Source organism: Talpa occidentalis, unplaced genomic scaffold (genome assembly GCF_014898055.3).
Source record: "Talpa occidentalis isolate TD23 unplaced genomic scaffold, MPIMG_talOcc4v2.1 talOcc4.2, whole genome shotgun sequence".
NCBI lineage: Eukaryota > Metazoa > Chordata > Mammalia > Eulipotyphla > Talpidae > Talpa > Talpa occidentalis.
The window spans coordinates 32,344,998-32,363,498 of NW_023602073.1; the positions used below are offsets into that span (position 1 = coordinate 32,344,998).

Here is an 18,501-nt window from a genome sequence, read left to right on the forward strand (position 1 = left end):
CCCAAAGCCTGCTGCAAGTCTAAAGCATCTTCCAGTGGGGACCCACAGAAAAGGGTCAGAAACTGTTAGGGGGAAAAGGATGTCCCAAAGCAAATTCCATATAGGCTTTGAGGACTCCACCCCCACCCCAGGTCAAAGCCAAAGACACTGGGAACTCCAAATCCCATCACCACCAAAGGGAAGGTGGCTGGGACCTGAGGGTGGGGTTAAGCAGCCAGGTGGATACAAAAGGCAGACACGTGGGCTTTGGGAATCCCCCATTTTTGGCTCTCGGCCAGCTCGCAGCTCCGGTCAGCTCTGAGAGTGACTTTGGGTTTCCAGGTCGTCGAATCAGGTAGGATGCATTAAAGACTTTATTTCCCTATTTTCTCCCTGAGTTGTACATTTTCCTTATTTCTTTTTCTCTTGTAAATAAACCTTTTATTAACCCTTTTGCGTGTGTCTGTAGTATTCATAAGTCCCTTTAAAGCACGCGGGTGAGGACCCACAGCCAGGAACCCGTTTAATATCGGGGTTGCTCTATAACAAAACTACCAGACAAGCCCGGAAGGAAAAGAGCAAAATCAACATCAAGATAAAAGCTGCCATTGTCACCTAGTCCATGACCAAAAGACAAGTGCAGTTTCTTCACGTGTCTCTAGGCTCCATGCACCTCCTCCAGGTCTCCTAGCTCCATCCTGCTTCCTTCCTCAGTCTCTTCTGCCACTTCTCTTCCTGCTCAGCTCCACCCTCCCTTGGGTGGGACAGGGAACCTCCCCCTTTCCTGGGGACCACCCTGTTACAGATCTACTCCTAAAAATCCTTGTCACTCTGAGTAATTGTTTTGTAAAGATCTATAAGTTTGTTCTATGACTATTCATTCTGAAATAGTAAAGTTTTTGTCTTAAGGGGGCTCTTAAGATACCTAATAAAATTGTTTTTCATTGTGAGAAACAAACATGTCAATTTGAGTATATTGATAACTCATAGGAAGTATTCTCATAGGATTGTTACACCTTTTCAACATAAATGTAACTAATGAGGTTGTTCTAAAATACATAAGAGGGCCTCCCCTGGTGGCACAGGTGGTTGAGCACAGCGCTGTGAAGCTGTCTGGCTGGTGAGAATCCCACATGGCGCGGCAGACCTCTCCTGACTCGACCACTGCTCCCCTCAGCAGTATATTTCGTCAGTCTGCCTGTTCTGTTCCCTGCTCTGTCTCTGGTGAGTCCTCTCACCCTCACACGCATCTGGCCTGTACCCCAGTTCTTGTATGCATAAATAAGTAAATCTTAAAAAATAAATAAAAATAAAATACAGAACACTTTCTAAAACCTAAAAAGCCAGTCAATTATAAAAGGGCTAAAAAGAAGTTACTCAAAAGCCAAAAAAATCCCACATCATTTCAGACTAAATTTGCTGAGGCTATGAAAAGGTATACTAATCTAGCCCAGAAGAAGCCAAGCATTTTAGCAGACTCCTTCATTAGCCAGCCTTGCTCTGACATCAGGTGCAGGCTCCAAAGACTAAATCAAGGGCGACTAGTGAAAGCCATTCACAAGTTCACAAACCTTGAGCCTAATACAAGAGAGGGCAAGGTGACTCTGGGGATTCATTCCATGAGTTTACACCAGATATACGCAGAAAGCTGCAAAAACTTAGGCATGGGACCCCAAACTCTGCCACACCAGCTTTTAGAAGTGGCTTTTAAAATCTTTAATAACAGGGACAAAAGTAAAGTGTTAAAAAGGGAAAGTAAGTTGTGACGAGGGTGTACAGGCAGGCTCCATTAATAGGCGCCGCCATTGCCAGCACCCTGCAGACCCAGGCTTCCCCAGGCTCAGAGAAACAGAAGACTAACTATTGTGCCCAGCGTCGACCAGTGCAGCCCCCAAGGACACATAGACAACCGCTGTAAGAACACAAAGGAGTTTATTACGGGCTCGAGACCGGGCCCTCGACACCCACCGACGTAACGGTGGAGGTTGGGAGCCCTGAACAAAGGAGATAGGGATCTTATATAGGAATACAAGTAGATTTCTAAAAATTAAATCATGTTGGCAGTCATTCATTAGTTACATAGGTGCATCATTCGTTGATTACACAGGTGCATTTCTTAATAATGGTGGGTACACAGTTATTTTATGGCTAGTTTGACCCCATCAGTGGCCTGCATTGCTCAGTTCTATTTTATGGCCAATTAGACCCATTACTCGGCTCCACTGTGGCTGGCCATCAGAGATAAGACCAGAGTGGGGTGGGGGTCATAAACTCTCTTTGGAATGCAGGCTAATTAGTCTTGAGTAAGCAAAACTTGAAATACTATGATGGCGGTTCTACACAAGATGGAGGAATAGTGGCTAAGTCTCACACTAACCAGCCTGGAAGAAAGAATGGAGGAGCTTCAATGGCCCCATGAGACAGGTACAACATCTGGGCACTGGAGCAGGAAAGGCACACTGAAAGTGATACCGGAATTGTCAGGCCTAGTCTCCCAGCCAGGAATGGATTCCAGGCTGCAGGGCAGTGCTGAGCCCCAGCAGGTAGACCCCCCACGGGTTGGTGTCTCATGAAGCCTCAGCAGGAACTTCAGCAGGAACTTCACAGACGCTCAGGCAAGCAAGCGAGAAGCAGGAACTTCACAGACGCTCAGGCAAGCAAGCGAGAAGCGCAGGTTTGTTTAGAAGAAAAAAAAAGTTTATTGAGGAGAAAAAGAGCAGAAATAAAGTGGGACTCCCAGGCCAGGGAACCAGGCCTGGGAGGGGCAAGGAAGCCAAAGTGGAGTCGTGTCTCAGGGAATATAGACCTTCTTTCCCTCATTATTCTAAAGCTCTACCAGTCTCTTTGTGATTGGTCAGTTTTTGGCTGTCTCACTTAATTTGCTACTGAGTGGGAGATCTTCACATTCCTTATCTAACAGGTCTGTCTTTCCCCATTTGTTATATCTTTATCTTTATGGTCTAGCCCTCCCGGTGAGCATCTTTACACTTTATCTTATCATCTGAAGAAAACCAGGACCATCCTTAACAAGATTATCTGTGGTGCTAGGATGTTTGTTTTTCCCAGTGGAATTGGTTTCATTTCCTTGCTCGTCCTTATCTCTGAAGCCTTCCTGAATTTTTTCAGAGGTCCCCTCCTGCACTGTCCCTAAAACTGCCTAATAACCCTAGCTTGCCCTGTCTCAAAAGGAAGATGCAGGAGGCCAGAATGCAAAAGCCCACCAGGGGGCCCACCTGGGGGCAGGAATGCAGAAGCCTGCCTGGAAAATTCAGACAATGAACTTCTCCCAGCCCTTGAATCTTTTCCCTGCCTTGCAAATCCAGTCTCCCACCTGACTTCTCCTTACCCTATAAAAGCCTGCCTCCCCCTGACAACATGCCTGGCTTCAAGGACCCCCCACCTTGGGTCCATTAATTCCACCTGGGGCGCAATAAATTTTCCCTTCCTTTGAGAAAGCTTGGCCTGGCTCTTCTTTACCTCACCAAACCTTTCACACACAACTCAGAAATCCACCTAGGCCGTGCCTGAGGTACAAAAAGGACGGCCACTGGAAAAGGGATTGTCCCCTTCTCTGAAGGGAGGAGCCACCAGACCCCAGCCTGTTCCTCCTGGATGACCAGTGACACCTCCTGGATGACAAATGATGGGGCCCAAGGATGTCGCCAGCTCCCCAGCTGACCATCTCCATGGCTGAGCCTGGGGTAACCCTGGAAGTCCCAGGTAAGAATATTAATTTTCTAATTGCTACAGGAGCCACTTTCTCTGTACTCACCCAGCATTCCGGACCCACCTTCCCCTCCTCACAAAATATAATAGGAATGGCCTTAGCAAAATCAAAGGGCACTGGATCTGCTTACTGCTGCCCAAGGAAAAACATGTCTATTTACAGGACAGAGCACATGATTCAGTAACTATTTTTTTTTTTATTTCTGATCCTCTTCAACCTACAGATAGGACTAGCACTTTTTATATTTAACTATTTTATATAGTTTTGCTTTTAAGGGACGACAGTTTCCTGCAAACTCCCCTTTACATGACTGGTGCTCCTGAACACTTGGAATTGTCTTCATCCTGTAGCCCAAAAAGGGCCAAATGACTGTCTTTGTTACTGAGGGCCCTTATACTTCTCACTCTTCTCTTTAAACCTTAACACACACAATCTCCTAATTAAATGTGTTTCTTCTAACCTGGGGGAGCTCTTCAAGTTTAAACTCCTCCTCCAAGCAAAAAATAGCTGATCCACACAAGAGAAACAGCCTGTCCAGATGCCCTACCCCTTGCCTCCTTCTGAAACCAGCAACAATGGGCAGCTCAGGGACTAGTGTTAGGGAGACCATATCCCAGACCCATGTAGGTAGGGCCAGCAATGTGTCCCACTGCAGCAGGAAGCAGCTACAGAAAATGGACCTCCTCCCTTCAATTCCCCAAAAGATTTCGGGCCAGATATGGTGGAGTGGGGGTGGGGGGATGATGGGGGACAGGAATAGAAAAAAACTGAAAAGGAGGCACCACAAAACCAGAACGAGGGGGGGAGTAGAAGAGATTAGCATAGCCATGGACACAGCTATGGAAACCAAGATCCTTAGGTCCCAAAGCCTAGATTACAAAGCATAAATCCCAAGCAGGGATCAGACTGCTGTAGGGAGTGTCTGGAGCACAGGCCCAAGGGTAAAGATAGGGAGATTGAGCCCTTGTGGAATCTCCTGTCCCTTTCAGATTCTGCACAGTTATCCAAAATCAGCAACTAACCTGAAGGCTCACAAGGAGTGACCCCTCCCAAACTGAAGACTATATCAGTACAGTCTCTGCACAGGCTTGGGGCAGCACTCCCTCTGCCCACCTGTGCCTATGCAGGTGACTCTTCACCCACTCTCACCCAGGTTTTCTCACCCAGGTGAGAAACCCAGGTTTCTCACCCGTGACCTGTCCCATGCCGGGGCTTCTCCTCACTGACCTCCCTCAGAGGAGGCCGCTCTCCTCAAAGCCACCCGCCTGCAACTACGCAGGCCTCTCTCAGAAAACCTGTCCCTCTCTGGGCAGCTCTTGCTTGTGTCTATGCAAGTTTCCTTTATTCCTCCATCCCTTTCCCTAATAAACCTGCTCTTTAAATATAACTAATGTCTCTGCCACGTGGAGAAATTCGCCTGGGAAACTCACCGCATGCTGCTGAAAGGGGGGCTCTGGTGAAAACTTTCCCAGAGTGAACCTGATGAGGTTTTTGGAGTTAGTGCTGGGTCCTGGGGTTCACTCTGGGAAAGGTGTCAGCAGAGCTCCCCTATCAGTGGCACGCGGCGAGTTTCCCAGGGCGAGTTTCTCCACGAGACAGAGACGGTAGTTATATTTAAAGAACAGGTTTATTAGGGAAAGGGGTAGCTTTGCTGAGAGAGGCCTGCGTGGTTGCAGGTGGGCGGCCTTGAGAGCGGCCTCCGCTGAGGGAGGTCAGTGAGGAGAGCCCCCGTCATGGGACAGGTCACGGGCAGGCAGGAAGCCTGGGTGAGAGTGGGTGAAGAGGCACCTGCATAGGCACAGGTGGGCAGTGGGAGTGCTGCCCCGAGCCTGTGCAGAGACTGTACCCATGTAGTCCTTTTCTGTTTGGAGGGGTCACTCCTTGTGAGCCGTCAGTTGGTTGCTGATTTTGGATAACCACGCAGAATCCAAAAGGGACCAGAGATACCAGGATGGGCAGTGGAGATTCCCGAATGGGCCCAATTTCTATATCTTTCCCCTCAGGTCTGTGCTGCACTCCCTATAGCATCTGATCCTGCTTGGGTCTCATGCCTTGTGATAAGGCCCCAGTGCCAAAGGGTCACGACCTCTACAGCTGGGTTAATGGTCATGTTATTTCCCTCTACCCCCATCTCCTTGTGAGTCAGGTTCTAGGCTTGAGGTACCTCCTTTCCAGTCTTTCTATTCTTGGCCTCTATCAAACCCAAGGGCCCCCGCACTCCAAACCCATTGACTCCCAAAAACCCATCACTACAAAGCTATCCACAGCCTCTACAGCACGACTTCAATCCCTGGCCAGGGAGCTACCCACATGTCACACCAGACCTCTCCTGTCTTGCCTGCTGCTCCCCTCAGCAGTGTATTTCAATCTGCCTGCCTGTACTGCTCCCCAGCACTCTCACCCCCTGCACGTCTGGTCTGTACCCCAGTTCTTGTATGCAAAATAAATAAATCTTAAAAAAAAAAAAAGAAAAAGCGAATACACATGGCCAAAGTTTTAAAATGAGAATCAAAAAATTTTAGTGTCTATTACCGTCTTTGTCCTCCAGAGGGTTGATTATAAATAGCACCTATATAAATTCTAATAAAAAAATTCCCAATTTTGAGATTGCGATGTAAAATTTTGGTAATTAAAAACTAGTTCAAAACTTAATGGTTGAATATAAAGCATGCATGCTTTAAGGTTATAATGTTGGGTATCAATACTTATGTTTCAATGTCTTCATTTTAAAAAGGAAGTGCACAGTATTCAGAAAAAAGAGTAATTGAGTCTACATCAAAGAAGGTAAGTTTGCATTTTGATGATTATACCTAACGTTCTATTGATAAAATTCTTTTCCAGGAAAAGCCCCAATTGACTTCTCTCTTTCCCCTTGTCCTAGCAAAAATTTCAAGATGACGTCTATAGCCTCAACTGCAAGTTACTTAGCAGTACTGAGTTCCTCACAGGTATGTAGGAAATGTACATGATGTTAAGTCTCTCTGATTTTTCTTGCTTTTCATCAATCTAACTAGTGCTTGCCTAAGAATGAAATTTGGTTTATGGGATTGTTACAATTTGCAACTCTGGAATTTTAATTTAAAATTCCAGTCCTAAAAAAACCTGAAAACTACAATTGGTGGGCCTCCCCTGGTGGTGCAGCAGTTGAACGCTGGGCTGCAAAGCTGCCCTCAGCCTCTGCAGCGCCAGTTCAATCCCTGGCCACCGGTGAGGGTCCCACATGGCACACAGACCTCTCCTGTCCCGCCCACTGCTCCCCTCAGCAGTGTATTTCTTCACTCTGCCTGTTCTGTTCCCCTCTCTGGCTCTGGTGAATTCTCTCACCTTCCCGTGCTTCTGACTGTACCCAGTGCTTGTATAAATAAATAAACAAATCTTTTTTAAAAAAACCCAAAACTACAATTGGCATCTCTCTCTTAAATTTGTTCTCTTATCATTTTGTAAATAGCGGCCAAATTTTGGGCCTCCCCGGTGACTCAGAGGTTGCGTGCTGGCCTGCGAAGCTGCCCGCAGCCTCTGCAGCACTGGTTCGATCCCAGGCCACTGGTGAGGGTCCCACATGGCATGCAGACCTCTCCTGTGGCGCTCACTGCTCCCTCAGCAGTGTATTTCGTCAGTCTGCCTGTTCTTCTTCCCACTCTGGCTCTGGTGAATTCTCTCACCCTCACATGCTTCTGACTGTACCCAGTGCTTGTATGAATAAATAAAAATTTTTTAAAAATAGTGGACAAATTTCATATAAAACTAAGGTTTTACTAAGTTTAACAATGAGAATTTGTTAAATAATTAAAATCACTTTCTCTAAAATCATTGAGCTTGCAGGTTTACTTTTTGCTTCTTATAAGAAAACTAAAATTTAATGTCATCTCACCTAAAAAAATTAAACCTATTAAAATGTGTTTATGTATGAGTTATCCAGTACAAAGAAATGATAGCATAACAGCTCTTACAATATGTTACAATCTAAAAATTAAAAACAGGATGTCCTAACTGTGAATGTAAATAAAGTGAGTTGTGTTAAGGAATGTATTTGAAATGGATATGTTGAGGGTATTGGGAAACATTGGTCTCAAAATAAAATGGCTAGCTTTAAAAAGAAATGGTATAAAAATAGGAAGGCAAAAGAAAGTGTTGAAGGTCTGAGAGAGGTATCTGAAAAAAATGCTAGGTGCGCAAATGACTTGCTAGAGAAATATTTAAGTTTGGTATCAGTAGTGTACTTATGTAAAACCAAACTTTAATTTTCATCTGAAATAAGGACTCAAGTATTCTTAAACTGTTCTCACTATTTTTGATAACAAATTAAGGACTGTTTACGTAATCTAAAATCTTGGTGCTTTTTTACCCTCAGGCTATGAGAAAAAATCTTTTCCTATCAGCACTGCTAACCCTTGTCAAAGAAATAGCTCTGTTCTTAAAAATCCTTATCACTGAGTAATTAAGTATTTTATAAAAATCTGTAAATCTGTGAATCCTATGACAACTTCCTTGATACCAAAAATTCTAAAAAATTAAAGTTTTTGTCCTAAAAGGACTCCTAAGACAGCCGATAAAAGGGTTTTCCTTTTTTAAAAAAACAAATTGAGTCAATCTGGATATGTTATAGGACAGGGAGAGGGGCAGCCTAAACCCCACAAACCTGCCTATTCTAAATGGGTTCTGCCATCCGCCGCATCAACACAAAACATATGAGACTTTAACGGGAAGGAACTTTAATAAAACTAGGAAACAATACAGGTAAGGCAAAGAGTCTAGTTTCTAAATGAAGCACCTAAAGTTACCCGTCCCCTCGTGGGTAAAAGTCCATCCATATGGGATCGGCCCAGAACAAGGCCCCAAAGCCTGCCACAAGTCTAAAGCATCTTCCAGTGGGGACCCACAGAAAAGGGTCAGAAACAACCAGACAAGCCCGGAAGGAAAAGAGCAAAATCAAAATCAAGATAAAAGCTGCCATGGTCACCTCCCCTCGGGTCTCACCCACATCTGTGTCACCCAGACCACGACCAAAAGACAAGCGCAGTTTCTCATGTGTCTCTAGGCTCCATGTGCCTCCTCCTCCAGGTCTCCTGGCTCCATCCTGCTTCTTTCCTCAGTCTCTTCTGCAGATTCTCCTCTCCCTGCTCAGCTCCACCCTCCCTTGGGAGGGGCAGGGAACCTCCCCCTTTCCTGGGGACCACCCTGTTACAATCCCCCCTTTTAGTTTTTATTCCACCATATCTATGGTGGCACAGATCTCATGGTGTAATCTTAGGAGACAGTCTTTTTTCAGGGTTACAATGTGTGTAAGAGAAGCAACAATTAGTCAGCAGCATTGTCCATGAATGTCCAGTATGACAGTTTCATTACTTAAAAATAGTCCATTATCCAAGCCAAAAGAAAAAAATTTGGAGCATTGGCCAAAACAAGATAGCAAATATATCAAAATCACAGGGAAAAAATGTTAAAATGGTTCAACTTATGCAAAAACGAATTCTCTCAACCTTGATCCCAAACTTTAACAGCATAGCAAAAGTTTGCAAATTAAATCTACTTTTAAACCATTTTTCCTATTTTTGCATAAAATCACAGGGCAGAAATAACTAACAGCAATTTTTAGCTGGCTTTGTTGAAATACTCCATATAGGATCAGAGCGAACCGGTGGCATCCGGTCGATGTAGGCTTCAGGTACAAAGTTGGTCATCAGACTCCACCTGGGCTTTCCTCTTCTCGAGGGTACCAGGGCATTTTCGTTGGCCAGGTTGTCCAGTCCTGCCAATGGAGGCAAGCTTCCTCACCTTCTTTGGAGGTCTCTGGAACCCTACAAACAAGGCAAACAGGTTCTCCTCTTCTTGGTTCAGCTCTTTTTCAACTTTCTGGAAGAACTCCACACAAAGCCACACAATCAAACTGACGTCCAATTTTTGTTTAAACAGACAAAATCCCTATGGAAATTATGCAAAAACAGACTCTGAGATACGTAGCAAAAATTACTACCACTATTTGTATGCTGTGTTGGTATCAAGGGGAGAGAAAATGTGACAAGTTAGCTTTGCTGGAAAAAATTGCAACCTTGCTGCAGATCCTGGTTACTCAAAACAAAACAAAACAAAACAAAAACTTTGTGGATTCAGGACAGAATGCATAAAAAATTACCAGTATCATGTCAAAAAAAAACTTAGTCAATGTCAGGTGTATTTCCAGGTCTATTCAGTCCTTTGTAGGAAAGTTTTTTACTCTCAACAGTTCCATCAATAGGAATCTGTTGAGACCTTTTCTCCCTATATTTCCGGAAACAATTTCTGTAGATATGAAACAATTGAATTACACAATATTACAAGGTGACAATCACCATTGACAATTTACATACATACCAGATACTGAGAGGTATTTTTATACCCATTTTAGAAAACTACTGTTAACATTTTGTACATACCAAAGTTTTACCATTTTCCCAAGTGACAATGCTTCCCTTCCAGTTTTACTTCATTAGGTAAAAGCCAAATAGAATAAATTCATCTAATGCCTTCCCAGGAGAGGGAGAAACTTTGTGGAGTGTCTCAGGAGATCTACTGAGGTTCCACAAAATTTCCTTGCATCAGCCAAATGACAGGCTACCAAATTTGTACTTGAATTTAGATTTCTGGGAAGCTTTGCCATAAATATCAGAAAAATTAACAGAAACAACAATATTCAATCTCTATGAAGGCACCGGCTTAGTTCAGTAGCACAATGTTGACAATCAAACAATAACTTTTTGTTTTTCTCATAACTGGAGACTCTTTTTTTTTTTTTCCTCCTTTCCAACGTCTATGGGCACCATGTGTACCAATTTGTCAATCACTGGAGGTCAAGACAGTTAGACACAAGGACATACAGACAGACAACATATAGACAAAGACTTTTTTTTTTTAAGTTATGCCACGTGGAATATGTTAGGTAACTGCAGTTTTACTCCATAGGCTCGGAAAAAAAAAGTCAAAGTCCAAAAAAAAATGTGGAGTGTTGCTGGCAGAAAAATTTCCAGTTGTCATCCTACAAACCTAAGACTTTGGAAATAGGAAGGAAAAGTTTTATTAATCACAAGAGTTACATGACCTTGTTTATCACCTTAGGGTTTTCAGTGTTGAAGACTTTTTATTAGAAGTCAATCCTGGGGTATTCTGTACAGCAACTGAAAGAATAAAAGTAACAGTTAACTTTTAAGCAAAAGGAGTCATGTCTTGTTAGCCACCAAGCAGGCACTCCTTGGGTTTCCTGGAATAGAACCTGAAAAAGCAAAATCAAAATATCAGTAATTAACTTTCAATTAAAAGGAGTCATCTCCTTACTTCTGTTAGCCACTCTGGGACAGAAGCTGAAAGAGCAGATTTAACATCTAAGCATAGATTACACCTTCCCCACACTAGGGAGGGACAACAACAACACAGGTATGAAAACCTGGTACAGTTACATGATGCATCCTAAAGAGTGCTTTCCACAACAGACCTTCCTCAGTAGGAAGCAGAAACTTAGAATCTTGTCTTACACCAGCAATTGAACAAATCCAGTATTCAAAATGGCAAACATGCCCAAAACAAATTGTGTAGACAGAATTCACAGCAGCAAATCCTTTCAGACTCAGACAAAATCTTGTTAATTTTTCTGATCCAGACTTTGCAAAAATTCAAGTTATCTCCAAGAATCCATCAAGGCTACCAGCAATTACCAGTTACTGCTTAAGGCTACTCTTTCCTTAACACCCAGGCAAACATTTGCTAATTTAAACACCACTGCTCCACAATTGGCTTGCAAAATCCATCAGGCAGAGATCAGGAAGTAGGCAAAGACAAAGCAACATACCACTGAAGAACCATTATTGCCTTTAGAAATGCTAATGAGACAGCAGAGATTACAAAAAGAAAGAAAAAAAAAGTTCCAAAGTCCTAGCAACAAGAACCTCTGAATTTTACAAGAGCATGCCAAGTGGCCTCAGACGCCATCTTTGATCTGGCCACATGGTCCAATGTACTGCCTAATCTTTTGAGTAAAACTGTTAGGGGGAAATGATGTCCTGAGTTAATCCCATACAGGCTTTGTGGACTCCACCCCCACTCCAGACTAAAGCCATCAAGACATTGGGAAAGACAAATCCCATCACCACCAAAGGGAGGGTGGCTGGGACCTGAGGGTGGAGTTGGGCAGCCAGGTTGGATATAAAAACCAAACACGTGGGCCTTGGGGTCTCTCTGGCTCACGATCACTCGCCTCCTGGCTTCACCGCTCCTGGCTGGCGGCCAGCTCTCAGAGCGCCATTTTGGGATTCCTGATCGGCGGATCGGGTAGGACTCATTTAAAACTTTGTCTCCCACTTTTCTCCCAGAGCTGTACATTTCCTCATTTCCCCTTCCCTTGTAAATAAACCTTTTATTAACCTTTCACGTGTGCCTGCAGTAGAGCATTGATAAGTCCTTTTAAGCGCGTGGGTGAGGACCCACAGTCAGGCACCCCGTTTTGTATCGGGGTTGCTCTACAACATAACCACGGATGGCTCTGTCCTAAATCACGTTGGACGCCCAATCTGTTATAGGACAGGGAGAGGGGCAGCCTAAACCCCACAAACCTGCCTATTCTAAATGGGTTCTGCCATCCGCCGCATCAACACAAAACATATGAGACTTTAATGGGAAGGAACTTTAATAAAACTAGGAAACAATACAGGTAAGGCAAAGAGTCTAGTTTCTAAATGAAGCACCTAAAGTTACCCATCCCCTCGTGGGTAAAAGTCCATCCATATGGGATCAGCCCAGAACAAGGCCCCAAAGCCTGCCACAAGTCTAAAGCATCTTCCAGTGGGGACCCACAGAAAAGGGTCAGAAACAACCAGACAAGCCCGGAAGGAAAAGAGCAAAATCAAAATCAAGATAAAAGCTGCCATGGTCACCTCCCCTCGGGTCTCACCCACATCTGTGTCACCCAGTCCACGACCAAAAGACAAGCGCAGTTTCTCATGTGTCTCTAGGCTCCATGTGCCTCCTCCAGGTCTCCTGGCTCCATCCTGCTTCCTTCCTCAGTCTCTTCTGCAGATTCTCCTCTCCCTGCTCAGCTCCACCCTCCCTTGGGAGGGGCAGGGAACCTCCCCCTTTCCTGGGGACCACCTTGTTACAGATATACTGATAAAATTCATAACACATTAAATGAGTCTTCCTTCCTGTTCCTCTCTTGGGACAGGACATCATAACCAAATTCCAAAATAACAGCCCACCGGCTCTTCTAACCACTGCTACAAAAGGTAGAAATAATACAGAAGCCCAAGTTGTCAAACGTTATATTTGACTAATAGACCTTACATTCATGTCTCTAAATACACCTATTAGGCATTAATTCAAGCCTCGGCCCAAACAGGGTAAATTGTGAAGCATGTTAAAAACTCACTGCCATTGCGGCATGGGAATCCCATCACAAATAAAAGCTGATAATGGACCTGCTTACATCTCCAAAGCCCGTAACTCTTTCCTGCTACAAACTATATTAAACATGTGCTGGCGTCCCTTGTAGCCCTACAAGACCAGCTACAGTTAAAAGAGCCAATAGGCTCCTTAACACACAACTTATTAAACAAAAAGCGGGAATCTACAGAGCAAGTTGCCCCCACGGGAACAAATATATAAAGCTCTATTTACTGTAAACTCCCTAAATCGCCATCCCTCCGCCCTAACAGCTGTGCAGGCATCTCACTCCTGCTGAGTCTGGACGAGACCTGCGGTTGGCACCGACCCCGCAGCCAGGACCAGACAGGCCGGGCCTGTCCCATCCCTGACCCGGGATGGGGGCGCTGCTGTCTGTCCCCGCAGGCACGGGCTGTGCGCCCTGACCAGGAGTTGGGTCCACCAGGGGTGAACCCCGCTCCGGAGACTCACCCCAGCGCTGGCTCCGCGTCTCCCCAGAGCCCCAGGGCGCGGGCGGGGACCTGGGCAGCTGCACCCTCCGGTGCTTCCCTCGCCTGCCTTTTCTCCCCAGCTCACCGGCTGCCCTCTGGCTGTTTGCAGGTGTGACGAACATATGACGCTTACAAGTAAAATTGAAAACATGAAGGTGGCTGCGAGCGCTGTGAGTGAAAGAGGCTGAGGCACATGGTGAGCGGTAAAGACTGATACAGCAGACTGTGCCTGGGCCTAAGGGGGGGGCGGGGGGGGGGGGATAAAAGGAGCCGCCACCTGAAGCCGACTCAGCGTTCCAGTCCTTGGCTGGGAGCAGAGGACTCGCTGAGGCTGCTCTTGCGGAGCCCAGCTCTGCAGCAGGCAGGCTGCGCCTCCCATGCTGTCTCCTAACATGGTTTGGGCATTGGGGGAGACTCCTGAGAAGAGGGGAGTCCCTGTGCTCCCCTGAAGAGGGAAAGTTGCACTTCCCAGAAGAAGGAAGTTCTTGCACTTCCCAAAGAAGATCTGAACTAGGGAGTCTCCATGGCAATGCCTGCTAATGCTCTCCTCTTTGTTCTTGGTTAATGCTGAAGTAAGTTAGTTATTAATTGGCCCGTGAAAACCTAATTCGGACCCAGGTGACAACTGGCTTATTGTTCTTACGCATGAACTATCACAAAAGAAGTAAAAATTGTTAAAGATATAGTTAGGAAAGAAATGTTTCGGCCCTGAGAACTATGGAGAACAAGCTGCCCTGAACCAGCTGTGCTTGGAAACCTTAGCCTAACTTGGGGGTACCTGTTTGCCCAACAATACATCTCCTGGTGTATGCGAAAGGCCAACAGTTTGCAGGGTGTGTGGAGGTTAGGAATTTCTAGTTAAGAGTTAGACTTCAGTAGAACTTACATAGATTTGATGAGTTGTTTTAGATCACTTTGAAGTAATTGATAATAGGCTAGATGAATTGAGTACTAGAGAATGGGTTGATTTTAGTAATATAGCATAACAATGGACTTTCATGTCCACCCCAAAATTAGGAAGGCTTGACAGGATGATTGATTGTTACTGAACATTGTACTGCCTTAGACAATTGATTATGTTAGAAAAAGAGTTGTACCTAGGAGAGTAATTGTACCTGTTGATTTTCTTAATCAGATTAAAGAAGTGTCCTTTTGTAGTATGAGATCAAGAGGGTCTCTGTATGTTCATGAGAAAATATGTAATGATTGTCTTTGCTGTGCTTCAATGCTTACGCTGATGTAATCTCACCGCTCGCCTTAAGGTATAAAGATCTGCTGAGACCCTCAGTAGGAGATACTTGCACCAGAGAGGGTGTCTGTGTCTACTTCACTTCTACCTCGTTCCACTTCCCCTCAGTCCTCCGAGAGAAAACTTGGCCGACGCCGTCCTCTCCTCTCTGAGGCCCCTGACACAACTTTTAGCTGGAGCTGGTCTCTAGCAAGATATCATCTCACACCAGTGAGAACGGCACATATTAAAAAAACTAGCAACAACAAATGTTGGCGAGGATGTAAAGAAAACAGAACTCTCCTGCACTGCTGGTGGGAGTGCAAACTGGTCCAACCACTATGGAGAGCTATGTGGAGATTCCCCAACCTACAAAAGATAGAGCTTCCATATGATCCAGCAATTCCATTCCTAGGTATTTACCCAAAGGACACACAAACATCAATTCCAAAGAGCACCTGCTCCCCTATGTTTATAGCAGCACTGTTTACAATAGCTAAGCTTTGGAAACAACCCAAATGCTCAAAAATAGATGACTGGATCAAGAAGATGTGGTACATATACACCATGTAATATTACTCAGCATTCAAAAAAGATAAATACATGCAATTTGCAGCAACATGGATGGAGCTAGAAGGGATCATGCTCAGCGAAATAAGCCAGAAAGAAAAAGAAAAATACCCAATGGTCTCACTCATAGCAAGAATCTAGAAAACTTAAATAAGGGACCAGGAAAAAGAATAACTATAAGAAAGAAAATATCAAAATCAACAAACAACTATGAACCAGAGACATTATATGGGGGGGTGGGGGGTGGGGAAAGGAGGGCTTGAGGTCAAAATAAGGGGGTTGTAATTGTATGGGGAATATAAAAATAAAATTTGAATTAAAAAAAAATAAAGATGTGAAAGGAAAAAAAAAAAAGTAGCAGTGTCCACAGTCTCTGCAGTGTGGGTTTGATTCCTGGCTGACCAAGGAGATACCTACATGGCGTGGCAGACCTGTCCTGTCTTGCCCGCTATTCTCTTCAACAGTGTTTTCAGTCTGTCTGCCTGTTCTGCTCCCCACTCTGTCTTGTGAATCCTCTCATCCTCCCATGCCTCTGGCCTGTACCCTAGTTCTTGTAAGCATGAATAAATCTTAAAAAAAAAAAAAAGAACCTAATGCGCACAAGGAGGTAGGGGTAGAGGGGATTAGCGTAAACCATTAACCCAGTTATAGAAAGCAAGACCCTTAGGCATCAATGCCCAGATCAGGAGGCACAACACCCAGAAACTATGAGACTGCTATAGGGAGTGTAAAGAGCACAAACTATCCATCCACAAGGGTGAGCCCCTCCCTGAAGAGGATAAAACCTTATGCTGCCCCCACAAAGGGGCAGCACTCCCTCTGCCCACCTGTGACTATTCAGGTGCTTCCTTCCACCAAATCTCTCCCTCCACATAGCAGCAGCCTCCTGCCTGCCTGTGACCTGTACCTGCTGGGACTTCTCCTCACTGACCTCCCTCAGCAGAGGCAGCTCTCCTCAAGGCCACCCGCCTGCAACCACACAGGCCTCTCTCAGCAAACCTGCCCCTTTGGGGACAGCTCTTCCTGCCCACTTGTGTCTATGCAAGTGTCTTTTACTCTTCTGTCCCCTTTGCTAATAAACCTGCTCCTTAAATAAAACTAATGTCTCTGCCTGCTGGAGAAACTCACCCGGGAAACTCGCCGCCGGCCTCTGAAAGGGGAACTCTGGTGAAACCTTTCCCAGAGTGAACCCAAGGACCCAGCACTCCAAATCCAAAAACAACATCATCATAACTCTAAATGTAAATAAAGTGAGTTGTGTTAAGGAATGTATTTGAAATGGCTATGTTGAGGATATTGGGAAACACTGAGTGTCAAAACAGAATGGCTAGCTTTAAAAAGAAATGGTATAAAAATAGGAAGGCAAAAGAGTTGAAGGTCTGAGAGAGGTATCTGAAAAAAATGTTATGTGGTCAAATGACTTGCTATAGAAATATTTAAGTTTAGCATCAGTGTACTTAGGTGAAATCTGAAAAGGAACTACTAAGCAAATAAATCTTTCCTGCTAAAGGGTCTTAGGCCTGGTGCAGTAAATAATCCAAATGCCATTGTAAATAACAAGTTTGCTTTCTTGATAAACCTTTCCTTAGGGACCTTTCCATCTAAGTTTTAGCTTATCTAAATGAGGTTACATTGTAACAAGGTCAGATAGCTGGCCAAGCTGATTTTTTTTTTAAAGATTTATTTATTTATGCAAGAGCTAGGGTACAGGCCAGAGATGGGTGGGGGGGTGAGAGGATTCACCAGAGACAGAGTGGAGAACAGAACAGTCAGATGGACCTAAGTACACTGCTGAGAGGAGCAGCAGGTGAGTCAGAAGAGGTCTGCTGTGCCATGTGGGTAGCTCCCTGGTCAACCCGGGATTGCAGAGGCTGCAAATTGCTCCATAGTGCGGTGCTTAACCCCTTGCACTACCAGGGAGGCCCCTAAGGCCAAGCTGATTTATCTCTCAAAGGACATCCCCAAATGTCCATCTTTCCCCTTTTGTCTAGGACTTTTACAGAAAATAGTTGTGCTTGCTCACTGCTGTTATCAGTGTCTCTAGACAGGTGCTCGGACCTTAAGGAACTGCCCAGGTCTGAGACCTCAAGCACAAGTAATAAAGCTTCTCCTGACCTCACCATTCCTGAAGTACAGCTTGTTCTTCCTTTGCTTGGGTAAAAGGCTAGAATTTATTTCTGCAACATTTTTCCTTTCCCTGACAGTGATTCAGGTACCAATGACAGGTACCAGTCTCTTAGACAGGCATTGACATATTTGTCTTCTCCTATTTCCTGACAGGTTTGTCTTTGATGGGCATTAACAAGATGAACAGTTTGTCTTTCCCCCATCTGTTGCAATTTCCCCCTTGTTTGACAGATTTATCTTTATAACCCAGTTTCCCAGATGAGCACTCCTGTATTTCAAGGTAGAGAAAGTTAAACAAACATCAGCTATGGAAGAAAAACAAGCTGGCGCCCACCCATCTCGGGGCAGACCCCTTCCCCTTCCCCTTTGCAGACCCCAGCCCATCTCCATTTTTTTTTTCCTTTGTATAAATCCCCCTGCCGTCTGCCAAAGAGCAGGACGGTTGTCTTTCAGACAGGAGTCTGCTGCCCTCCTCATTTGTCGACACATTAAACCACTTTCTTTTTCCTCAGTTTCCTTTTATTGGCTGAGGGAAACTGAGGGCTGCGTTTGGTATCAGCAGGGAAAAACAAGCACCTTGGCCCTTTGAGCCATCAGCTTAGGAGGACGCGCGTGGTGCAGGAGGGGAAGGAAAGCCAAGGAAAAGGAAGCATGCTTGGCTGAGGACTTTCCTTTCAGGGTCTCTGACTTGGCTGCTCCTGCCCAGCCCCCACAAGGCCATCTGGTGCCTAACTTCCAAAGGGCTACGTGAGGCCAGGACTTGGTGCCAACATCAGATCAGGCAAGGTTCCAGGGCCCTGGTTCCCATGTGGCCTAACCAGAATGGTGGAAGGAAAGGCTGATCACCTCTCAGGGACACCTCGAGGGTCTCATGTGGTTTTGGTTGGGAACCTTGGAACTCCAGAAACCTTGGAACTCGATGGGAGGGTTATAACCTCCCGTGTGAGTGTGAGAGAGAGAGGGTGTGTTATGAA

General features: G+C 45.0%; 1 long non-coding RNA gene across 1 annotated transcript; it reads left to right on the forward strand.

The window, feature by feature from the left end:
* Window positions 1-3,351: 3,351 nt before the first annotated feature.
* On the forward strand, window positions 3,352-13,836 carry LOC119251989 (uncharacterized). Its single transcript, XR_005126678.2, has 4 exons — window positions 3,352-3,699; window positions 6,441-6,490; window positions 6,588-6,654; window positions 13,712-13,836. It is a non-coding gene; the product is annotated as an uncharacterized LOC119251989 (long non-coding RNA).
* The last annotated feature ends 4,665 nt before the right edge of the window (window positions 13,837-18,501 follow it).